Raw genomic sequence first — 24,915 nt, 5'->3', positions numbered from 1 at the left:
AAATTGTTTGTGATATTTGTGTATTTCAATAAAGGATAAAAGTCTATACATGTATCGTCTAATGATTTGATAAGCAAATAAACTACAGTTTTTAAATTGTTGCAAGCGTAAAAAATATTAAATGGACGGCTGATAATTTCGGAGACAAAGTGACGTCATGGCCGACGCCAACGAGGGTTGGTACATTATGACAAGAAGGGACCATTTGACCCCACTCATTGTTTCTAATCCCACAATAAATTGAAGCAGCTGTACCGGCAATTGATACAAATTTACGTACAGTCTGACACATAAGGCGTACTTCTTACTCGTTACGACACTGCTGCGACTTAGTCTCTGCGCGCATGACTCGTTTATTAAATTGTATTCCGTTCTGTATTTTACATATAAATCATCACTTCGATTCTGATGAATCATAAGCTATTAAGAGCAATATGAACATCACAGCTTTTATATCATTGAAATAAAGATAAATATAATACGCAAGTTTCAATTATTGATATTATATAATATTGATATTACATTGAAAATCATTAAAAAATAATTTTTTAAAGTTTTTAAACTTTTTCTATATGATACATATTTATGTGAATATATTGTTGTCAAGTATTATGTTAGCATGTTTAATATACATCATATTTAAAAATATAATTATACAGATATTAGTAAAAAATGTAAAAAAAATAAAGTGTTAAAGATAAATTATAAGTATAATTTATCTTTATAATTTTAATAATTCAAATAATCTGAGCCTTGATAGATTTATATATGTATATAGTACGTTTGCAGCACTTTGCTTCGTCGATTTGACAGGTGAGCAGAAATTTTGTGCGCTTTTTGCGAAAAGTGAGTGCACATATTAACGTCAGCGATTGATCCTTTTTCCATTTCCTTTTTGCATATCAAATTCGCATTATTTTTAAAAATTTGTCTATTCCGCGAAATATAATCCATGCAAAAATATTTTATAAATCAAGAGTTCTAGATTCGAGTGACTAATATTATTAAAAAACTCCAGAAAAAATCCGAGGATTTTCTCCTCAAAAGAATCATTTTTCAGGATTATGTGTCTATACATATTTTATATCGTTTAAAAAAATGCGATGTGCAACAAGCATAGACTTCATCGCAAATATTGTACTTTAATCCTGAAAAGTTGCGCGAGAAATATGCGTGACATTAATTTTTTTTTTTTTTTTTTTTTTTTTTTCGAGAAAATAATCGCGAGTATCAACAGGATGCAGAAGAATCTGATTTTTGTTATTCATATTCGATTCACGCCACTAGTGATGGTTCCTGGCTGTCACATATCTACAACGAAGATAACACGGATTGACGCGAGCAGACCATGCGATAACACATGGCCGTTGATTTTTCTGTGGAGTCAGTTGAAAGTTATCAGACAGCCTCCGGGAGGTCAGACTGGGGTTCGACTCGGTTTACAACCGTCACTTCTCTTCTTCCAGGCTAACCTTACGGTCATCTTTCTTTGTCGGTTCGTCTGTAGAATCGTCAGAAAAAAGCGATGCTGTATCTTTATAATATAATGTGCATAATATACACTCACATTGTACGTGCATTTTTTTATGTGACACACATGTTTTGCAATATTGTATTTTTTTAAAGGCATCCATAATTTTTCGATTCTAATCGTCTTGGATTTTTTATTCGTATAACTGAAGAGAAATTCGGGATGTTAAATTTATATATTTTTCTTCTCAATATTTGTGAATCAATTCACTCTCTCGCTAAGCTGCTCTCTAAGTTTTATTTTTTATCTTTTACTCTTCAATTTATTGTCAAAGATGCTCTATCGGTCAAGTATATTTTTTATATGTATAACCGATCAACCGTTTTTCGCAAAATAACAATGATTTTCTTTTAATACGTCTGACTCAATTTAAACGCTCGGCTGCGTGCTGCAGGCTATTATTTATTTTTATTCTTTCCGGAACAATTTCAGTGTCGGATTGATTGTAGGTTGCATCCATTTTGCCAGGAGAGGCTTTGTTTGCGTGAAACTCTGTTTGGTGGTTAGTTAATCGCCGAGCGATGACGACACGCGATTTATCGTGCGCGTATAATTATAACTCACGATAAAAACGGCATCGGCCAGCTTTAACAGTGAGATTGGTTGATTATGTGTCGGTCGGTATTATTCAAATTAATTTTGTGATAACCGGAGATAACCCCTTGCAGAGGCTAGATAACGCTCGTCACGGAAAATCAAGGAAGTCTCTCTCTTTCTCCGCCTCGCTCAATCTTACTATAGATCTTCCATGGTAATTGTAGGCATCGCGAGATGTATTTCTCGATTCTTAAGCACACTCCATGAACATGATATCTCGATCTGTTTAATGAGCTGTTCTTAATAAACCATGTTCTTAATAAACATGTTTTTAATTTCATAAAATTAGTATTAAAAACAAAAGCATTATCATTGATGCAAAAAGTATATTTATAGCATATTCTTGAAGATCTTTTAAAGCTTTCAATCTATTTTAAAACTTATTTTAAAGTAATTATATTAATAAGAAGGGCAGTTATTTATGTTACCAGAAAATCGATATCTACATAAACAGATAAAGATTCCTATTTATAGAAAAAAGAGGTGTATACGAAGATGGTCAGTATTATTCTAGAATAGACCTTTCTGCAATAATTTTGAAAAGAAAAAATTGCGTAAAAGTGTCCGCACACTTTTCAACGCCGAAACAAAACAAGTACTCGATAGTGATCTTCGATCAGTGATTTCCAAAGGCCCTAATGATAACGGTGGGAAGAGGGTCGCGATCGTGGGAAGACTGGCGCGCGGGAAACGAGTTCACGCGGTCACCTCACCTCTTTACCAAGCATGAAAATTAATTAATCTGCCGTCGCGTAATTATTTTACGCAGAAATGTGTGGCGCACACTTTCGATACCCGATCCGGTCAGCAGTGACCACCGCAATTATAGTCGAATATCAGGGAGCAATATGTCGTACGGTGAATTGCTCCTGCTTGCGAGACAACTTACGCAATCCGCGAAATGAGACGGCATGGAAGCGCGCGCACGAGCTCTGGAAGTTTATCAATGGCTCGCGGAGAGAGCACAGAGATCTCTTCTCTCTCAGCGCACAACGGGTACGTCAAGATTACTGCGCGCGAGAACCTTTGATCCGGGCGTTTCATCTCGGGAAGCCTCTCGCAGACGCTCTTGGCGTCTCCCATCTTATGTATTTATACGTGAAAGCGTGCCCAAAGTTGATGGCCTCCGCGCATTAACCCTAGAACGTGTAACTTGTTTTTCTCATATTTTTTATTCACGAAAAGCAATAACATAAATGATGAGTCTGAAAGTTAATCACGTTTCTTGTGTAACAATTCACTTTGTGCGTTTAATTATTTATATATGAGAGTGAAATATATATATAGAGAACGAAATGCATTTGAAATAGAAATCTCTCATTCTGGAAAATGCTGTTTGTGACAATCTTCTTTGGCCGCAATTAAATCGGAAAAAATATATTTTAAATTTTTTCACGGAAATAAATATTGCTTACTTTACTTTTTCATTACATCTTATTATAAATCTTCGATCATTTATAGATAAATTGTTGTTAAGTTAGGAATGCTTTTATATAAAAATATCGCATAATATAAATTGCTTTAATAATTATATACAATTACGATTCTTCTTTTCGATATTTTAACTGTGCTTTTAAAAAAAATATTTTTTTAGAGTTTATATTTCTATATATATTCTATAATATTTTTTCATAGATACAAGCTTTTCAACTTTTAAAATTATTATTTATGATTTTATATGTATAATATAATTAGTATATAATAAGAATAATCTTTTTATTTATGTGTTATGTACTGCATATATGTATATAAATCATATAGAATATAAATCGGAATAAATAAGGCATCCTAATATTAGATATATTTTGTACATGTATTATATGTTATTATATATATTAATGCAAGTTTCTTTGTTCCATCACACAAAACGTACACGTGCAGGAAAACAATATGTAATATAACGGTAAACATGACCGAATTTTCTCCCCTCATATATTCTAACAATAAGTTTTTATGATTGCGCATTTGAAATTCAAGCTATCTCTATGCCAATTAAGTCACATCGTCAAAAAAGGTCGTTAAACCTTTCACTAGAGATACTGTTGAGGAAACGCATGCTGAATATGTTTAACATTTGGAACGAAGTCTCATCTAATTGACTTAATATTATCTCCTTTAACCCAAATTCGACCCTAACGGGTTATGGAAGCGTTATTCCTCGTCTTTCTTAAGCTATTTATATTTCTCATCGACATCTTATATATAAACAGTTGTGTACTTTTTTGTATGCAGTCAGTGATCTCTTAGACATTGTATTTTAATGTAAATTTATTTCAAATAAATATAAATATGAAAGACGCGTGATATATATAGTGGTTTGCGACTATTGTATATGAAATATTAAATATAAATTTCTTTTTAAAGCAAAGCATTTTTAAAAATCTTCATGGAAAAAGAAAAAAAGATACATATAAATCAATCAATAATTTTTAAGTTATATATAACTCACAGATAAGATAAAGTTTACATTCAGTTATATAGCTACAAAATATAAAATCTTTTAAATACTTTTTGGAGTATAAATCCATAAAAAGATAAGATCCTTCTATTTTCCATGGCAACATTTGCGCATCAAAAGGCTGGTTATGTGTTGGAATATTTTTTAGTTACGTTCGTTTAGCATCTCAAGAGGCTTCGTGAGCTACGAAAGCTCGTTGATCCTGACAGTGAGCGATCCTTCCTATGTGTAGAGAAGGAATAAATTGAAAGGATCTAACTGGCAGCAGTCGAGGATCGATGGTTATAGAACAAGCGAGCCACTACGAAGTGAGAAAACGAGATGAATGACTGGCTACGAACTGGTCTGGGTTCGAGTGTCTATTTATGTATTGTATGAAGTCGGAAGTATCGAAGTATATATACCTGCGAGATGTGAAAACTTAAGTAACATGACATATTCTGTCAGGAAACGTTTAATATAAAACAAACTCGTTGCGCGCATAAAAAATAAATAATATAAATCTTATTGAATATCAGAAAGTCGGAAATTAAATTTATATAAATTCACAATAAAGAGAGAGAAAGAAAAAAAGAAGAAGTCATTATATGTGCGAAATTTAAATCAAGCTATGTTTACTTTATTTATTAAGCTTTCGCGCTTTAAACTAATTTCATCAAATATTAATTTTTTGTTAGCAATTATATGTTATAAATATTACCAAAAATTAATTTCCGATTTCTTTGAGATTTTTATAAAAATTCGCAAAATATAATTTAAATGCTGCAATTAATTTGTTTACATTAATTTATATATTTTTTATTATTTTCGCAGATCTTTTAAGAGACTCTTATTTATCTTCTTATTACCCTTCTTTATTTTTTACTCTTATTTATTTTGTGTCTAAAATATGGTTAAATATATGTACGTGTTAAGCGGAGGTGTACCTCTGTGGAGCAAAGCTGTTATCAAGAAGTCCGTAAAACTAAAGCAACCGCGCGACAGGATGGAGTTATGAAAGAACGAGAAGGCTGTCCAACCCTTTCCTCTGATAGTAGAACAAAGGAAATATACGGTGGCGATAGCAAAGTGACTTTCAACACGATTCTTTCTCTCGTCCTCTTTTTTCTCCTTTAAAAATTATACGCTGTTGATGCCAACTTAAAAAAGCATACAGATTTTTTTATATGCAAAATTAATCATTTTTACAATCGTACTATGTAATTTTTAAAGCTCTGTCGGGCATTTAAAACCGCTGAAACTGCCAACTTATTATTCACTTCATTAACACAGCCAAGGAAGAAAGAGAAGGTGCAACTGTGAAGCTCAGCGTCTGGTGTCTGAGAAACACTGCTGCTTACAACCAATGGACCAGACCCACACGCACACCCATACGGAACACATGCTCTTATCCGAGAGAGATCCGTAATTCCAAGAAGCGTACAGTCATCGGAAAAAGTGAAGGGGGTTTCTGGCAAAGAAAAGTGGCGGGGGTGGAAATGCTGAACAGCGCTGGTGCGCATTACCAGTTGAACATATTCATGAAAGTTCCTTGACATCGCGCGAAAAAGGAAATATCATTGAGGATTTCCTATTGTTTCGTGTGGTTTCGGTCGCGAATTTATCGTAGTAGATCACAGTTTTTGTGTTTAATCGCTATAACGTTCTGATTGTAATATAGAGATTGTTATTTCGAGATGGAGATACTACGATGTGTGTATATTTATATATGTATGTGTGTGTGTGTATCCCTTTGAAATAACGTATATCAATGTGTGTTCAATTATTAATTAATCTTAATCTGACATTGTTAAAATATAGTCAGATAATAAATGAAATATATACTACATCTCTCTTGCGCGACTATCAGCATTCCTTTTATTACGAAGGAATTACCCAAGCAATTTGCAAGTCGTTTATGTGTAATAAAATTTTTTTAAATTGTAATCTTCTCGTAAGGTTTTAATTTTAAATTCTAAATCTCCTCTTTTTGTGATGATCAAGTATTAATAAAAAATTTATGCAAGTACATAAAACATGCATAAAATAGAATATTCATAAACCTGATAAATGCAAATTCATAGTTTTAAATACCTATAAATAAGAATTATACAACGAGTTTTTTTAGATATCAAGCAAAATATGTAGTTTTTATATTTATTACGCGTAAACGCGATATTATTAAACAGTGATGATGAACCAGCAGATTACGTACATTTATCAAATCTCTTCAACACTTTTTGCATATATATCATATATTTATATCTGCTTCGTAAACGCTTACGTTGATGTTCAATGTAAATGTTCGTTGTAAAAGAAATAAGCGGAGAAAGGGTACGAACATGTAAGTAGGTCCTATTTTCCACCCGATGAACACCTTCGACTCTTCCCATCCCCGTTCGCGTATACGGTTCCTCCTTTTTGCCTTATTTTCGTGTCCGTTAGCATGAAAGAAGCATATTCATGAAAGATTTTTTTTTTCATGTCGACGACCTCGCGCAACCGTGAAGGGACGTCGAAGGAAGAGACAAGGAGTCGCTTGTGCCACTCCGTGTGACGTACACTAATCGGACGATTTCTCGAAGGGTTCGCATCGTCAGTTTCCAAACAGCGCCTATTTGCATCCCGATAAGCCTATTCGATACACAGTCTCCTCCTATAGAATCAACATCGCCCTATGCATTTTTCATACACATATGATATTCATCTAGGCGGGAAGCTTCTTTTTAACATTGCACGAAATGTAACGTCTTGACATCTACAATTTCTTTCTCTCACATATGTTTTTAATATTTTATATAATAATTAAATAAACCTAGTAATAGTAATGCTAAAGAGAGAGTTAGTTTAATTTCAAGAAATAGGTAATATTATAATTTTTACTATAACAAGTTGGAAAGAAAAGATAAAAATTTTCGGATCTGATTGCTTTTCGTTATAACAAACAGACCGAAATAGTTTCACATAAAATTATGAAGATGTTACAGAGAACAAGAAATCTAGAATTAAACTATTACGACGATGTCGCGACTGTTTTGCGTGTGGATATATAGGCTTGTATATTTTAGCGTGCGTCATCTCGTTAGTGAGCTACAAGAACGAGACATGATTAAAAAATTTGGTCCGCTCGGCCCTACCTAACTTATTATGTTTAATTATACGTCATTGCAAAGACACAACAGCATGTCAGCAGTTAAACGCAGCTGACTGTTTTAGAAATAAATGCAACCTCGATAAATCTCGATATTATTATAAAATAGTTGCTGCTAATTTAATCGTAAAATGATACTTTAACATAAACAAGTACGATCAAGATTAAATTTAGTGATTAATAAGTCTGAAGGAATATTCTCGTTGAGCGACTAAAAAAGAGATGAAAGATATAAGAGTGACTAATGATACAGCAAAATCCGATACTTCAGATTTTTATTTATAAGTTTGCATTTTTAGATTATCCAGTACTATTAATCATAAATTAATCTCAGCGTCCAAAACTTAAATAAATAATAGTCCGAAAAATATAATCAATAAATATAAATAACGTTAACGCGAACGTAAATATTCATAATAATATTAATATAACTATATTGAAAAAAAAAAACTATGTAATATTCTAATTACTAATTTTATAAAAACAGTAAAAAACATTGCGTCAATTCTATTTTTCCATTAATGAGATTCAGAGTAAACAGTGCTTACATCGCATTCCATGAAGTTTTTCTGATCGCAATTATTGAATTTCATTTACGTTGCATTTACGCGGTGCCCGATGCTCCCTCGCGTGATCCTGACGTCTTTGCAACGATCGACTCTGCGTAAACAAGTTTTAATCCCTTGCCACATAATAATGCGCCACGCCTACTTTGCAAAATTTTTCTATATACTCATATCTTAAAATAAGATCATAAATCAAGTAAGATTACTTTTATCGAACGATTTCTTCAATCGTATTTATCAATGTAGTAAAAAAATTCTATAAACTTATAATGAAATACACTATATATATATATATGAATCAACCTCTTTTTTTACATATATTTTATATATAATTATATATTTTAAAAATTATCTCTTCTCTCTCTCTCTCTCAAACTATATTTCGTGCGTAAAATAATAGAATCATATAAGTAAAAAAATTTAATCGCTTTTATGCAACACATATGCAATTGATTAAATAATATATCTCGTCATATATGTGTGTTGGGCATGCATAATTTTTGCAAGTATATGTGCATACAAACTATAAGCACAAACTATAACCTAATGTTAACAATTAGATTTCTATCGATTGTGACTAGATGAACATATGCTTTACTTCTGTGAACAGCTGATTTACGCGAATACTTTTTACGTATGGATTTACACAAACATTTCATGCTATAGATAGATTGGTTCAGCAGTTTATGATACATATTTAATGATATCTCAACACGCGTGATTTGCATATGAGATGTATCTGAATGAGAAGCGAAAACGTACTTAACAAAGTGCATTTATCGCGTTAAAATGCTATGGAGATATTTATAACTCTAAAAATATTACAATAAATGTTAAGATTAAAATTAAAAAACAAAGATTGGAAATTTATGTGTAATATATGTAAAATATAATCTTGTCAAATTAAAAGATACATATTTTAAAATATATATTTTAAAATATATATTTTATTTACTCGATTTGGATGTCATTCTTGTAGAAGAATTGAAATATTTCGTTTGTATTTGTATTTTTTAATTTATGGCTACATTTCAATGTTATAGTAAACATATATCTTAAATAATTTTGAGTTTCTAGTTTCAGGCAGATTTCGATTAACAATAGCAAGTTTTAAGTACTATTTTTTCGACAAAGAAATTAGTCTAAACGGCACGATTTTGACAAAGAGTCTTTCTTTGGAAATTTGCTTACTTTCGCCACCGGTTGTTTCCAGAAAAAAGAAACGATTTGGGTCCAACGATCATCGACCCGGCAATTAAGACAAAGTAGACCACACGCGGGTCTGACCCCTGGTTTCACATAGTCGCGCGTTCATCGACGAACAAAGGGCAGAATCTGTTTCGCTGGGCGACCTATACATGCGAGCGATATACCTGCGTACGCGTAACGGATACGCAACATGTGCGTGCGAGAGGGACCAGTGCTTTACGACGTATACACACGCCTTCTACGGCGACTACACGTGGCCCAACATTGGCATCATTGACGAACAAAGAGAGCGCGATGAGCTTTGGTAATGGGCGACCCTCACTCCCGCCGGAAGTCACCGTATCTTTCTGTCGAAGTCGCGAACTTGGGCCTCGACCCTGCCTAAGGTGAATTCTTTAATAAGATACGGGTAGAGAGAGAAAAAGAGAGAAAGAGAGAGAGAGAAAAAGAAAAAATCTATCAAAGTATCCTATTATATATCTTTTGATCTTTTCTTCGAGAGTCAAAATATTTTACATTTTTAAAATAAGTATTTCTATAAGTTATATAGAAGGAAAATATGTTCTTTTACAATACATTTTTAATAAATTTAAAATTAAATGTAACAAACAGATTAAAATATTTTCAGAATACAACACATTCTTTTCGTGTATTATGACTTTTTAAATATAATGGTTTTCAGAATAAAATAAAGCTAAAATAGAAAAATTAACATGGTCGCAAACAAAATTACAGTTTCTAAAATCTATTGCTCAATTAGTCCGTTTCAATTCGACCCTGTATGTTCTGACTGCTCGATTAATAACTTAAGCAAAGATATGAGAAGTGCATGATCAACGACCCGTGTGGTGCAACAGCTGAAACGGTCGGCTTTTTTTTCCCGTGATGATGTCATATATCTGGCATAATATCGCGTCTTCTCCTTACCCTTCCTAGATAAAGGAAAACGCAACGGAACATTCTACTCCTTTTCTTCACCTCCCCGTAGCTTCATTCTCCGTCCCGTTTTCCCTCCCCGAAGCGTGTTCCTTCGTTTCTCGGCCACGTTTTTGTCTGTGTCCCGACAAATCGTTACTGCTAAAATTACACGAACCGCGCCGGAGTAACCGCAACGCACAAGTCGACTTATAGTTGTGGAGACTATGGTCGGTCAACGAATCGGTTTTAGAAGCGCACGATGTCTCGCGTTTAAGTTAAGAATGAACAAGTTTCATCAAGAAACGCAATCAAACTCTCTGCAGTTTGACATTAAAATATATCTGGCAAAATGGATTCTAATTTTATTTGATTTATTTGCTAACGAATCACAGTAAATTCAGTATCATGTTGTGGTATAATTTTTTATCTTAAAATTCTGGTAAAATCCTTGATAATTTTAATTTTGATATTCCTGATATAAAAAATACAAAATTAATAATAAAAATCAATATAAAAACTACATATATTTAAAACTATTTATATATAACGTGAAATAATTAATAAATGTATATTAAAAAATTAGATTTGACATATAAAAAAAGTATTGGTTATCGAATATGATATATCACATACACAAGAATTAATTAAAAACGCATGAGACGACGTTTAAGCACGAGCTCGCGTATCACAATTGACAATTAACGAGTGCATCAATGCAGAACGTTAAACCGCGGCGAGTTCCGCCGCAAATAAGCAGTCGCAACCGCGAACAACGTGAAAAACGCGGTTCTCACTTTATTGACAGTTAACATTATGATAAACGAGTCGATTGATCAAGAAATAGCGCGGAAATGTTCAGCTGCCTTTCAACGGTAGGATCAGATTTCAAAAACACGAAAAAATTTATTTCTCTAACAAGCGATCATTTTTTTTCTGCCCTCACTTCCGTATAGTCAATGGAGAAAATCGCGACTCTGCTCGAGATTAAAGTTTTTGCAATAGCTATATGTATATGTATCTTTTATCGATCAGAAATAGAGGGGCAATTCATTATTACATATTTATTATATTGTAAAAATTTTTTCGAAAATGGAGTAAAAATAGTTATTTAAATGCGATAATAATTTATTATGCTATTTGCTATTTAGTATAGATTTCTCAAATCTGGATTGTAGGTTTTCCAAATTTTAACATAATTATCAGAAAAAATTTGCTTATTTTATAAGAAAAATAACGTAGTTACAGTGATTATGTCTGTCATTTAAAAAATGATCTAGAAAAATCATGTCTTTTATTTTGAAATTATTGCATTTATTAAACATTAAAAATATATTTATATGCTTCTTTAAATTATAAAAGTATATATTCTTAATATAGTATTCAAGATTTAAGAAGTTTAAACTATTCGAAATGTTCAATCATATCGTGTTTCCTTAATTACAGAATTTTATTTAATAATAATATAAAAAAAATTATACGAATGATTCAACTTCTTAAGTTTGTGACTCAGATCATATCGTGTTTCCTTAATTACAGAATTTTATTTAATAATAATATAAAAAAAATTATACGAATGATTCAACTTCTTAAGTTTGTGACTCAGATCACTTTCATAATCATTATTATTATATTAATATTATCGACAATCTGTTGCTTTATATATCGAGCATTATCGTGCACAGCCAATTTAAAAAAACGATTCTGAGTTTCCTTGAAATTGACACATCATTGTTATTCAGCGTAAAATGTATTCTCTCTTAGTCATAAAATATTTATTGTTAACGTTGTTGATCCGTCGATGCGGGCTTCACCGATAAATCGTTATATAACCGAACTTTAAAATTCTGAGAAAAATATCAGGCAAGGAAGAACATTCAACGTATTTTTTTTTCGCGGAAGACTTTTTTTTCATATCCTATCATAAGTTAGATATCATCACGACTATTCTAGTTTCCTTGACAGCTGTCCTAACCAACTCATGGAAACTATATATAATTAAATTCTTTTTTTCAAGTTTCACACAAACATTACTAACATTTACTCCCAAACATATATTTTTATACTTACAATTAAAGAGAATAATAATGAAACTGATTAACCTAATGAGCGAAATATTATACAATTAAATAGTTTACACGTCAATCTGGAATATTACACGTTTTTCAGGTAAAATGAGATAATTTCAATTGACAATGATTATAACAGAAAACAGCAATATTAGTAGTTTAATTTAACCTTGTTAAATTTGTATCTATTACAAATGTATCATTCGCTAATTATAAAAAAAATGTTTATACATATATGTATATAATATAAAATAAACATTAAAAAAATGAGAATAAGCAAATGATACACTTGTAATAGATAAAAGTTTTATATAATTTTTTATGTATTATTCTTTTTCTATTGTTACTTATTAGATGTCTTGAAATACATTTTTTTACGAACGATTTTTCTAGCTTAGATAACTAACTAATAGCGAAATGAATAGTCAATTTGCATGGTGAAGTTGCGTGATCGACCTGACGCATTAAAAGCTTGCTCGCGCTCCGCGATGCGTGTAGTGTGCTTACTAGCATCATGTATAGTGTATGCACAATTTTCCAAACTGGTTTCTCGATAAAACAAACGGGTTTGCTACATCATGCATTTATTTCCCAACGATTTTTTGTTGACGAAGCGTGCCACAAAACAAAAAAGCGAACAGTGCTCGCCATAAATAATGCGAAAATCAATCGCGTATATCGAAAGCATTCACTTTCCACTTCTCTCGATTCGTGTTTGTATATTCGATTGAACTTTGAGAAGCAAGATAATGAAATTAACACAAACGAAGTAGAAACATATTAGTTTAAAAGTTTTAAAGATGATTTTGAACGACGTCAAAAATGACTTTGAATCGTACCGTTTTTCTTTTTACGTTTATGCATATAAATGCAAGAAATGCAGAGAAACTTCAAGAAAAATATAAAAAAGTTAATTGCAGAATGTAAAATTTAATTAATTATTTTAATTTTTAAATGTATTTGTAATGCCAGAAACTTTGCTTTTTTTTTATCTTCATATAATTTATATATCTCCACTACAAAAAATGTGCAACTTTTAAAAACTATTCAAAAAATTCAAGAGTAATCTGGTTAAAACCGATATCAAATAATTAATGCAAACTTATGCAAATTAGACAAATCAATTCTAGAATAAAAAACTAGGATAAGAAACTCGAACTAGCTTCGCGACAAACTAGCATCATCGTCATCAAAACTCATTATGACGTTTTTGCAAGATCGTATCTCTCCCGTTACGTATTACCATGAAGAGAATGCCAAGAAGTCGCATCCGGGTTTATCAAAGAGTTATTTTGAAGTTTCTTTTTGTGAGGATTCTCTCACGGAAAGAGTTGCCATCGCTGTATAATAACGCGAAACAAATTGGAGACAGTTAAAACAGTGTTTATAACTTTTTTTCTTTCTTTGTGCGCATCGTACTTTCTTTCTAGTTGAAATTTTTGCAGGTAAATCGCATAATCTAAGAAGTTAATAAGAACATTTAGATTTGACTTATATACGCGTAATTAATCCTTGTCATCTCTGAAGATATATAGCTTTCATGATTATCGTTTCACGTTTGGAATGTGTAGATCACGCTATAAAAATATTTAATTTCTAAAATAAAAAATTCGTGAATTAAAATTAAGTCAATACCTATCGCGCACATTAATATTTAAAAAAATATACCTTTATAATGCGTACAATTATTAAGGAAATGGAATAAAAAAATATAAATATTAATACTTATTTCTATAAAGAAGAGCCATATACATAAGCTACATATTATAAGTTTACAACACACAATAAGTCTAAGTTTAAATAATTATTTATTCTAAGAACAGGGATGACTCTACATTAAATCTACTTATCTGCAAGAAGAATATATAAGATAAACCGCAAACCGATAAGATCAACGATGAGGACAACGATGAGATGGTAATGTGATTTGCTTCGCGTGCTGGAATAAGACTATTTACTCCAATCGGAGATTCTATGAATCGATAAACTATTTCAGAGAAACAGCACGAGTGCACCCTGCATCCACGCGTGTTTCATAACGTTTATTCGCGCCCCTTGCACCGTGCACAGATACGTAATGGCACAATTATTGTAATTGCGTCTCGTGCATAGATAATGCGTTTACAAATAGATATATAGATGTACGTTCCTTCTTCTTCAGGAATAGATACAGTCAATTATAATAAAGAACGTTTTGCGCAACGATCATAATCTTCCGATTTCTTCAACCACGCTACAGTGGCATCAATTCAATACGTTCGCGGCACTCAAGGTAAACGTATACTATGTTCACTATTTTTGCAGTTTCATTCTTGTGGCTGTCTTTTTTTTTTTTTTTTTTTTTTTTTTGAAAGCGCAATATCGCAGATTATATAATAAAATATTCCTCGCAATCGTAAGAAACCGTGAACCGTATAAAGTATGTACAAAATATAACGAAATAAACTTCAAACGATTTACAATTTTAAATGGTAGAAAAATTTTTTTTCTGTTACTTCATACAACTGTCAGTACTAAGAAAACGTCGTTACTTTTTAAATATTTATTTATGTAGAAATAATATTTCTATATCAAATATATATGACAAAATTTTTAAATAAAAAAATTGTGAGAACGAATTTTCAAGGCTGCTGATGCATATGGTTCATCGACTATGTTTTCATCTGCAGGCATGCTTTATTTCGGGTGACTCGACCGGGGGAAAACACATTCGACATCAGTACTCAGCGGGCATTTCGGAAACTTGAATGGACGCCAAAATCCGTGCACTAAAATAGGCACCGAAAGATAACATCTTTTTCTTGCACGTGGACGGAAACGAATATTACTATGTATAAACGCCAAACATTCTTTACGTCTTCGATCGTGTCCTAGGTCTCTCCCTTTCGTACAAATATATAAACTATGTACGGTGTGTACATATCTACACAAAGTTAGACAAAAAGGAGTATCTTTTGGCGATATAAAGTAAATTGTCCATGTTAAGAGTATTTTTTAATGCTAAAAAAATAGAGGTATCAAATATATTCAAACTTAATGTTATATTGTATAAACTATTTATCCGAAATTGTGCAATATGTGTTTTTCAAATAAATAATATTAATTTGAATCAATTATTCCATTGTCTTAATAACCGAAGCAGCAAACTTGAAAATTGGAGACTAGTATAATTACATTCCATTGTCGAGAATATCAAATGGTTGCAATAATTAATTGAATCCTAGTAAAAGTTATAATTCTGCGCCGCAGTGAAAGTGGCTCTGACAAGACAAGAAGAATTCACATCTAGCGAATAAACGCTAATATTTGTAATAGCAATCAATCCGTGATTAGAACCGCTCAAGTGTGGTGCATACTTTAGTTACCGAGCAGTTATCTTTCATTATAACTGCTTCGGTATTTTTCAAAACCGGTCTAGCGCAATCTGAGCATGAATGCGTAGTATCCTCTGTCATCTTGAAAACACCTTTCCATCTCAAAAGACGACGAAAAAGATATCTTTGTAAACATACTATTTAGCGAGAGGTTATTAAGTGAAAGCTTCTTGAACAAATCGCTATGTAACGCACCCTCAATTATTATATCAAATTAAAACTCAACCTAGTGACACAATTATAATTAAAGAATACTGCATAACGATTATAATTTTTTATGATTATTTTATATCATCTGTCTTGGACGAAATTAATAAAATCATACAAAATTCAAACCGAAAAAGAACTACGAATGTACATTGAGAACATTGCCTGATCGGCAGAAGTCACGAACACAAAAGGAAGACAAGGTAAAAGAGAAAAAAAAATAAAACGACTCCCAAAAGCTGCACAGCACGTTCGGTTCTTTTGTTGAAGATTTAATCGTAAGTTTGTGCAGTAATTAATAATGAAAATTTTTTAGAAGCTCTCTTATTTAAGATATATTAACATATAATAATTATATAATATATTATAATATATTATAATATTATATTAACATATAATAACAAATAGCTAAAATTATTATTAATATGCAATTTGTGTTGTAGAATTTATATATTAATAATAATATATTATATACATATATATTTAAAAAAATATTTTCTCTTTTAATTTTTAAGTTGTATGTCGCACACAAAGAAATAAAATAATCTCCAATTTCTACGAATAACAGAGCTCTAATAATAATATACATATATTCACATATGCAAAATATCGACTTTAATAGAAAGCGGGTCTATTCTGGCGAAAAAAAATACAACGCATTATCGAGCGGTCGAGAGAACTTGAATTGAATGCCGAGATAAAACGACAATCCGAAGCGTCTTGATGGTGCAGTTTCGAGATTTAATAAACGACTTCTCTCACTATCGGGGAGGTTGCTTAATGAGCAAGAAAATATCCTGAGTGCGTTTCCAGTGTCTGGTACATATCATGTGTTTCTTCGAAATAAGGAGGAAACCAGAGGGGAAGAGAGGGGGGGGAGATTTCCAGGGGAGCACGATGGAGAAAACTCGGGTACTCGATCGTTATTTCTAGCATGCGGGAAGTGGTCGGTCTGACAGGTCGAGATGGTTTCTGACCTGCTAAAACAAACCCCGGACCTATCTTGGACCGGTTTTTATCTCAGCCCTCTCTTTTCTGAACCTAGCCACGTCTAAAACGAGTGGATACCCCACTGTGTTGTCTTAGTCCCTGGCTAGGCCGTTCTTCGAACGGATATGCGAGGCCAAGGTTCGAGTTTATACTAGAAGATTCTCGCTCGAGTACGACAATATCAACATTTAGGCAATTATCACCAAAATATCGCTTGCGAAATAAAAAATAAGTCTAATTCACGACAAATTTCTCAACACTTTCGTAGTTGCTCGCGTAATGCTAGTTTTGTGGCATAATTATGAGAGAAACACGTTTCAAGATTAAATCTGATACAAATTCTTTTTCTTATTTCTTCTCCCTTTTGTAGCTTAGTACTAAACAAATAAAAATGTACATATAAAATTTGACCAAAATTAAGCAGATATTAAGTATATACTTTCTATAAACTTTATAAATAGACACACTTAGAAAATTAATTTAATTAGCCCAAAATCGTATAGAGAATCCGTTTAGAATCAAGTCCCAAATATATATTATTTTCTATTTCAAATTTATATAATAACTAATATATATTTTACCAAATTAAAGAATTTCAAAAGATATAAAGAAACGTTTAAAGAAGAATATAAATAGAATATTATTTATGCCAACATTTTGTCATAAACATGATTTTATATCTATCTTTGTATTTTGCACAAACAGTTTATAAGATTATTGTTAAAGATAATCGCAAATATCATTTCACAATTCTAAAGTGTTGAAAGTAATAGCATAACAAGAGACACAACGAAATTTAATTCGTTGTTTAAAGTTCTCTGAAACGTTCTGATGCGGCCTCGTAGGCATACATCCTGGTAATTTAATCGTGACGCTCATATTAACTCCATTAAACCTCCGTCCGTGTTTTGACATTCCATAAACGGGCCAATGGTCATGGACAAACTTAATATCGTGAACCAATCCACCGAGCCTCTTGCTATGCGCCTCACATACGGAACTCTATATATAAATATTTTTTCATTGAGTAATCGAGACATTGAGTATGTCGTGGTTACATAAATGTTACTCAATGGTACGAGTTTGAAGAGATATCTATCGATCGTGTAAAGTCAAATCAATTAATGAAAGTATAAATTGAAGTTTTATGCAATGTTTTATGAATTATATATAATGGCGCTCTTGTAATATAAACAAAACAATTACATTATTTCGTTGAGACAATTAAAATCACGGTTAATGATAAAAATAATTAATATTTTAATTTTTTATTTCGTTTAACATGTAATGTGTTTATTTTTGCGTAATAATGGATATATATTTTTACATCAAGCAACTACGAAACTGTGTAAAATGAGGATATAACATTGGAGATAAGATTAATTCGCGTAATTTAATTTGATTGTACCGCATTTTATTATAGTTCTACGGAGCGGATGATGCACCAGCATTACTGAAAATAAAAATACTCAAGTAAAGCGGCAAACTTACATTTACGTTACACGCGATGCAACGCGTACTGCACACGAAACGCATACTTTGAGTAAACGCTCACTCGTTCGCTTATAATAAGCAGTGGATGCACCGCGCGCACGCGCGGATGTTTTATGCATCTCCCAAACAAAAGATTACATAAATTTTTATTGTGCGTATCGACAAAAATAATGCCGCATTAATACTACATGAGACTGGCATGAGATTGTAAGCAAAATCCAAACGTTTGTTCGTTCGTTCGATATTCACGTCACGTATTATCGCGGATACGAAATATTATTCGCTAACCATCAAACATTTCAGGTTTATTTAATCTGATATTTCTCTCTTTTCTCTCTCTCTCTCTCTCTCTCTCTGTCTCTCTCTTTTATATATCTGTCATATCTTCTTTACATTTCACACAAAGTAGATTTTTATATATAAAATTTTAAGAAATATAATATATTATTCGCACACTTTGTTATATAATTATATATTTACAAGTAATAATATCTTCTAATTATTAATTTATGTGTACTGTTCATCGTAATCCAATCGTAAAAATATGCTACAGCAGTAAGTCGATTCAAGCGCTCAAACCGAGCCAAATAAAATTAGAAAGGATACGAGGGAGGTAGTAGCTTTTTCATTTTTAACGACCTCATGCCGAGCGGCAAGTGCAGAGCACGCAGTGTAAAGCCAATAAAAAAAGAGGAGAGTGAGGAGAAGAGAGTCGTCCTTTTCTCCCTCGAGGGAAGCAGTTTCTTTCTTCAGGACGCGAACATGAGAAATCCGCTCACTTATCATGTGACTCTCCGGGTTAAAGATATAGTTTAAAGTCAAGGGAATATATTTAAAAAAAAACGAGAAAAAATAGATTTTGTTCTTGGCTGTCGCAATACTCGTTTGCTACTTCATTGTTGATTTCGAAATAGTTGATTGTGAAATAATACTCATTTTTTACATACATCAACAGTATTGATGTAAAAACATAAATTTTGATTCAGTTAACAAAGAAGTTAAATTATTTGTACATTTTTTTTATATTTATCCTTTATTATTATATTTGTTTTACGTATTATACCCACATTGGTTTATATAACTACACTCAAGTTTATTCGACGACAACTTATGACCATGACTTACAAAGGTTCATTCAGCGCTAGAATAATGGTTAGTTCCCAGTTACGCGACAAAACCCTGAATTTACTTTCAACAATATTCAGAATATGTCTCAATTACACGTTTAATGTTTCTCAAGGACTAAAAGAAAAAGATACCCTGTACTAAAAAAAAAAATATATATATTTTTAAATAAATTAATTATGTATTTTTTTTTTCTTCACAAAGATAATTCAAAAAAGATATATTTTCTTCGAAAACACGCGAGTGTTTCGATCTCTTGCTCTCTAAAACCGGATAATTACATATATATATTTCTCCTTCTATTCTAAATATACGCTCACGTAATATCAGAGAGTGAATGGTACCCTATGAATCAAGCGCCGTATCCGTATTATATTTCATACAGAAAAAATGAATCGCCGTTGAGCCATTCGGTCGTGATTACAACTTGTAACATGAGATTCGAATGAACTGGTGAAGCTATCGCTTTGCAGTGCAAACGTATGCATGGGGAGGCACATGGATCGGACGAGGGACAAAACATTTACGCCGGTGATCGTGCGCCTCGGCAAGGGTGGGCGAGATGTTTGGCTTCGAGGAAAATACAAAGATTTCAACACGATTGCCGAGAAAATCTATCGTTGAATCTGGCGCTTTTCTCGCGAAACACGCGGTTTCCGATGATGCAATCTAAAAGCTGCGAGAGAGAATGTGTAATTTCTAATCTCGACGAAGGCAACCAATCGACCAGGAAAATAAACGCAATGACCGCCGAGCGTTTTCCATGGACGGACCTTTCCGAAATTTGCATGTTTATACAGATATTTAATGTTGGTTCTACCGCGATAATGATACAAATTAGAAGTGCGAGTATTTTCTATGTAATTCTATGCAATTAATAAAAATTAAAAATAGAAAATTAATAAGCATTTGTTGCCTTTTGTTTTCAATGTCTCCTCTCCTCGTGTCTTAAATTATAATCTTAAATTATTGCAAAAATGCAATTTGCGATGTATTATGCAATAATATTTTTATATTTGTCAACTCACATACGTACAATTGATCGTACGACGTTGTTCTTACTGACAATGAGTGACACAATAAATGAAGAATAAAGAAGAAAGCAACAGAAAATTATAGCAACAATTCGATTACAAAAATAACAATTTGCATAATGCATGCACAAATGTACAACTGGAATATTAATCATTTATTCATTATAGATGCATATATATATTTTTGCTCATCGACCGCAACTTGCAATTTACGAGGAAACTGATGAAAGTAGCAACATGGTAATGACGATAATTTGAATTAATGTAAATGCTACTGGAAAAATATTAATTTCTTGTCTAATGTATTTAGATAATCAATTATTTTTCAACAAATGCTATTGCAATCGTTGATTTTCGGACTGAGGGAGAGAGAGGGGGGGGGCAATGCAAATAGAAAAAAAACAACAGTGGAGGAAAGAAAATGTTTCGTCTCATAGATTCAAAATCTCAATTTTAAAAAATTTTAATGAAAAAATAATAATAGTCAAAATAATAATAAAATGATAATTGAAATAATAATGATCCATTGCAATTATCAATAATTAGTATTATTATCTTAAATTTACTTAAATGTCATAAAGAAAACATTCCTTTTTTTTAATCGATTGTTTTTTCTAAATATTCGTTTGTACTTCAATAGCTTTTTCGTGTTTATAACTGAAAAAGCTGGTAAAATAATATTTCATGAAAAAACATTTCTTTATAAGAATGAAACAGAATGTTTCAAGGGAACTCGCATTAAAAAATTTCTTAAATTTTTTTTAAAGATAATTGATCTGCCTTGAAAAGATAACCCAAAAAATCCCAAAGAACCTTCGAACGTCCTTCTCTCTATTTTCAAAAGAGGACCAGATAACTTTAGAACTCATTTCTATGGTGTCGGGACCACCTGTAGCGCACGCTTTCGGTTTTAAAACTCAAAATCTAAAGATCAAAGCAAATGAATGAGACATTGTATGCTCCATAATGAGATTATAAACGAGGGATATTAAAAAACCACATAACCCCTTTTTGCAGATTTTCTGATTATTTTAAAATTTATTATTGCTCAAATGTAAATGTTCGCATGTCGACTCTTAACTCGTATATAATATTATTATTTTGTACTAATACTTTAGCAATATATTTGTAAAATAATTATTATAAATATTAACAAAAATTATAAATTAATATAAGTTAATAGTTAATACCTACATACATTAATATAAATTAATATCAAAGTTATTAATTTATTAAAATAATACTTATTATCATAATTAATAACAATGTTTAATATAATATTGTTATTAATTACATAATTAAATACAATAATAAGTATTATTTTAATAATTAATAACTAATATTAATTTATTATAATTTTATGACATGAGTTAATGCTAATTCAAAAAATGTCAATATATTGTTCATATAATTTTAAAATAAAAAGAAGCAGAATTATTTTCAACTTTTAATCTCTCGCATTAAATCGATGCATGAACGAAAATAGATTGTTACTAGTTTCTCGCAAAGTTATCTCACGCTTCAGTCTTTTTCTATTTTGTAACAGCTGTGGCAGTAGATGCGTTTGCACCTGCTGAAAAGTGACATGTTAGTGTCGTCATGACACAAAAACACGCAAGCAAAGTCACGTTTCGATGTTTTCACACTCGGGCGTGAGCGATAAAGCGAGTTTCTTATCATCCGCATCTGTATTCACATATACTCGTAGATGGCACGAGAAATGTAAACAGATAGTTTAGTAGTGTGTTTTTCCCATTCATTTCGTTAGAGAATTTTCTTCTATCTATTGTATGTTTCAATATATAACGAAAGTCGACGATTACGGAAAAAAGTATCCTACATCAATTTTTTAATTTTTATTTTATTCAATCTTTGCAAATAATTCCAAAACTATTAATTAAATTGATAATAGGTAGAGAAACAGGAAATAATGCAATATTTTATGTTTTTATAATTGTAATAGTAAAAAAATGTTGTGTCTATTCAAATTATTATTAAATATTATATTATTAAATAGAAAATTATTATTAAATAAAATTATTTTTAGCTTGCATACTTTCAAGTTGTAATCAATACATTTAAAAAAATAATATCCGATAGAGATTTATTTTTCAAAATTTAGGCAGCAAGAATGAATTAAACATTAAACGATTAATAACAAATAATAAAAATTTATATATGTCTTTATATGAGTGTGCCAATTTTATCAATTTCTGAATATTCTATAAGGGAATGCCGATTGTAAATTGGCCGTTAGAGGAAAGTTGGACAATCCTGACAATCTAACGTGAATCCGAAAAATGCCAGAGGAGAAAGCCGCTCCGCTATGTACATTTGAATAAATCCATTTCGCAAAAAAGTAGAAAAAAAATAGAAATGCATCGCAATCGGTTTGGTTCTCTGTCTATTGGCATATCCATTGTATAAATACCCCGACAGATTATGCTGAGCGAAATGGCAACGACTGACATTAAGTCCCGGAGTCGGCGCGAAAAAAGAAGAAATAATCTTTGAAAGTGTTTGCACATGTGCTAAAGAAAGTCAAAAGACGACCGTATGTGAGGTTCTTTTACTTTGGTAGATTCATTATTTTTATATTCTCGTATTCTTAATAATATTAAAAATATATTCTTAAGATAACAATATCTATAAACATATACACATACACAATTAGTGTATGCATATGTGTGTCTGTGTGTTTTATTAGTCTCTTTCTATTCTTATTTATAACGCAAATTATATATATAAATGTTTTATATCATCATATGCAATATGTGTAAAATCTCTATATATTTTAAAAAGCAATAAATCTGCAATATAATTAGAATATCTCAATATAATATTTTCAAATAAATTTCAAATAAATATATATATATATACAATAATGTGTATATGTTTGAATAAATAAAAATGCGGTATTATAATTTATGTCATTAAATTGGAAAATGCGCGCGTCAACTTTATTTTTTATTACTCATACCCTTTTTTAAAAAAGATATGTAAAGTCGATACTCGCATATATCGAAGTTTATTGTTGTCGCTTTTCCGCGATGCTCATTGGCTGTCAAGATTCGAGTTATGCGTTATATTCGTAGCATCGAGAGGCTGTCATCGCGAGAGTTAGCAGTTTAACAGTTTGTTCAAAATAAAATTAAATAAAATAATGATATTAGTTTTAAATAAAATATTATAATACTAAACTCGATTAATATTTTTGACAGATATCAGCTGATTTCTGTCAAAAAATATTAATTGCGGATAAAATATTATAACACATTATTTAAAACATATTATTTTATTTAATTTTATTTTAAATAAACTGTTAAACTAATATTAATCCTCGCGATGACAGCCTCTCGATGCTACGAATATAACGCACAATGCAAATCGAAACAGTAATCAGCATCGGAAAAGATGCAACAATACTTGCAAGAATCGACTTAACGTGCCTTTTTTAGAAAGGAATGTTATAATATTTTAAATTCGATTAATATTTTTGACAATTATCAGAGCTGATTTTTGTCAAAAAATATTAATCGCAGATAAGATATTATAACATATTATTTAAAACTTTTGTTACTATTTTAATATTTTCAACATATTATATATACCCCCATTATCGCTGTAGATCGAAATATTATAAAATAAACAATTTCTCACTCACCGATACGTGCAATAGCGGAGTTGTAGTACACAGCACATTGATCTGAAAACAAAATATTCAAATTATGTATATACATAATTGTGTCGAATAGTGTGTGTCGAATATCTCATAAACAATGCAGTTTAGAAAAAATGTTTTATTTTGCATACCTCATAGTTGCTCCGACGTTGCCCGATGCCTCCCCGGGCCTCCTCCTCCTCTCTTAGTCCATGGTAGCACTCGCGACACTCGCGAAAATACGAATAATTACGATCGCCCGATACTTTACACGGCACTCCCGACACGCGAAACTTTACACGGCACTCCCGACACGACGCGTGAATCGGTATGCTACTTGTAACAAATAAAATATACATACATATATTAGAATAATCTTAGTACTTCGCATTATAACATACACAATATAAATATGTAAGCTAGAATTAACGATAGATATATCTATCGCAATACTTTCGCACGCGCGACTACAGATTAAGTTGGGTTATGTTGGCAAGAGATTTTGCATCGGATTTTTCGCGAAATATGCGTTTCGAACAATTACGACTACATATT

The 24,915-nt window shown here is 31.4% G+C and overlaps 1 protein-coding gene across 1 annotated transcript in view; it reads right to left on the bottom strand.

Annotated features, from left to right (window-relative positions):
• LOC145946224 (neuroglobin) overlaps positions 1–24,691 on the bottom strand; it is a 207,179-nt gene extending 182,488 nt beyond the window's left edge. Inside the window, exons 1-2 of the mRNA XM_083055761.1 lie at positions 24,513–24,691; positions 24,364–24,405 (exon numbers count right to left, since the gene is read on the bottom strand). The gene's annotated coding sequence lies outside the window, so the exon portion shown is untranslated. The remainder of the gene's footprint in view (positions 1–24,363; positions 24,406–24,512) is intronic.
• Positions 24,692–24,915: the final 224 nt, after the last annotated feature.

The sequence above is a fragment of the Prenolepis imparis genome, unplaced genomic scaffold (genome assembly GCF_030444845.1).
Source record: "Prenolepis imparis isolate NDT839.2.m4 unplaced genomic scaffold, iyPreImpa1.0 SCAF_2, whole genome shotgun sequence".
Taxonomy (NCBI): domain Eukaryota; kingdom Metazoa; phylum Arthropoda; class Insecta; order Hymenoptera; family Formicidae; genus Prenolepis; species Prenolepis imparis.
The sequence above is the reverse complement of the archived record's forward strand: the minus strand, read 5'-3'. Positions and strand labels throughout refer to the sequence as shown.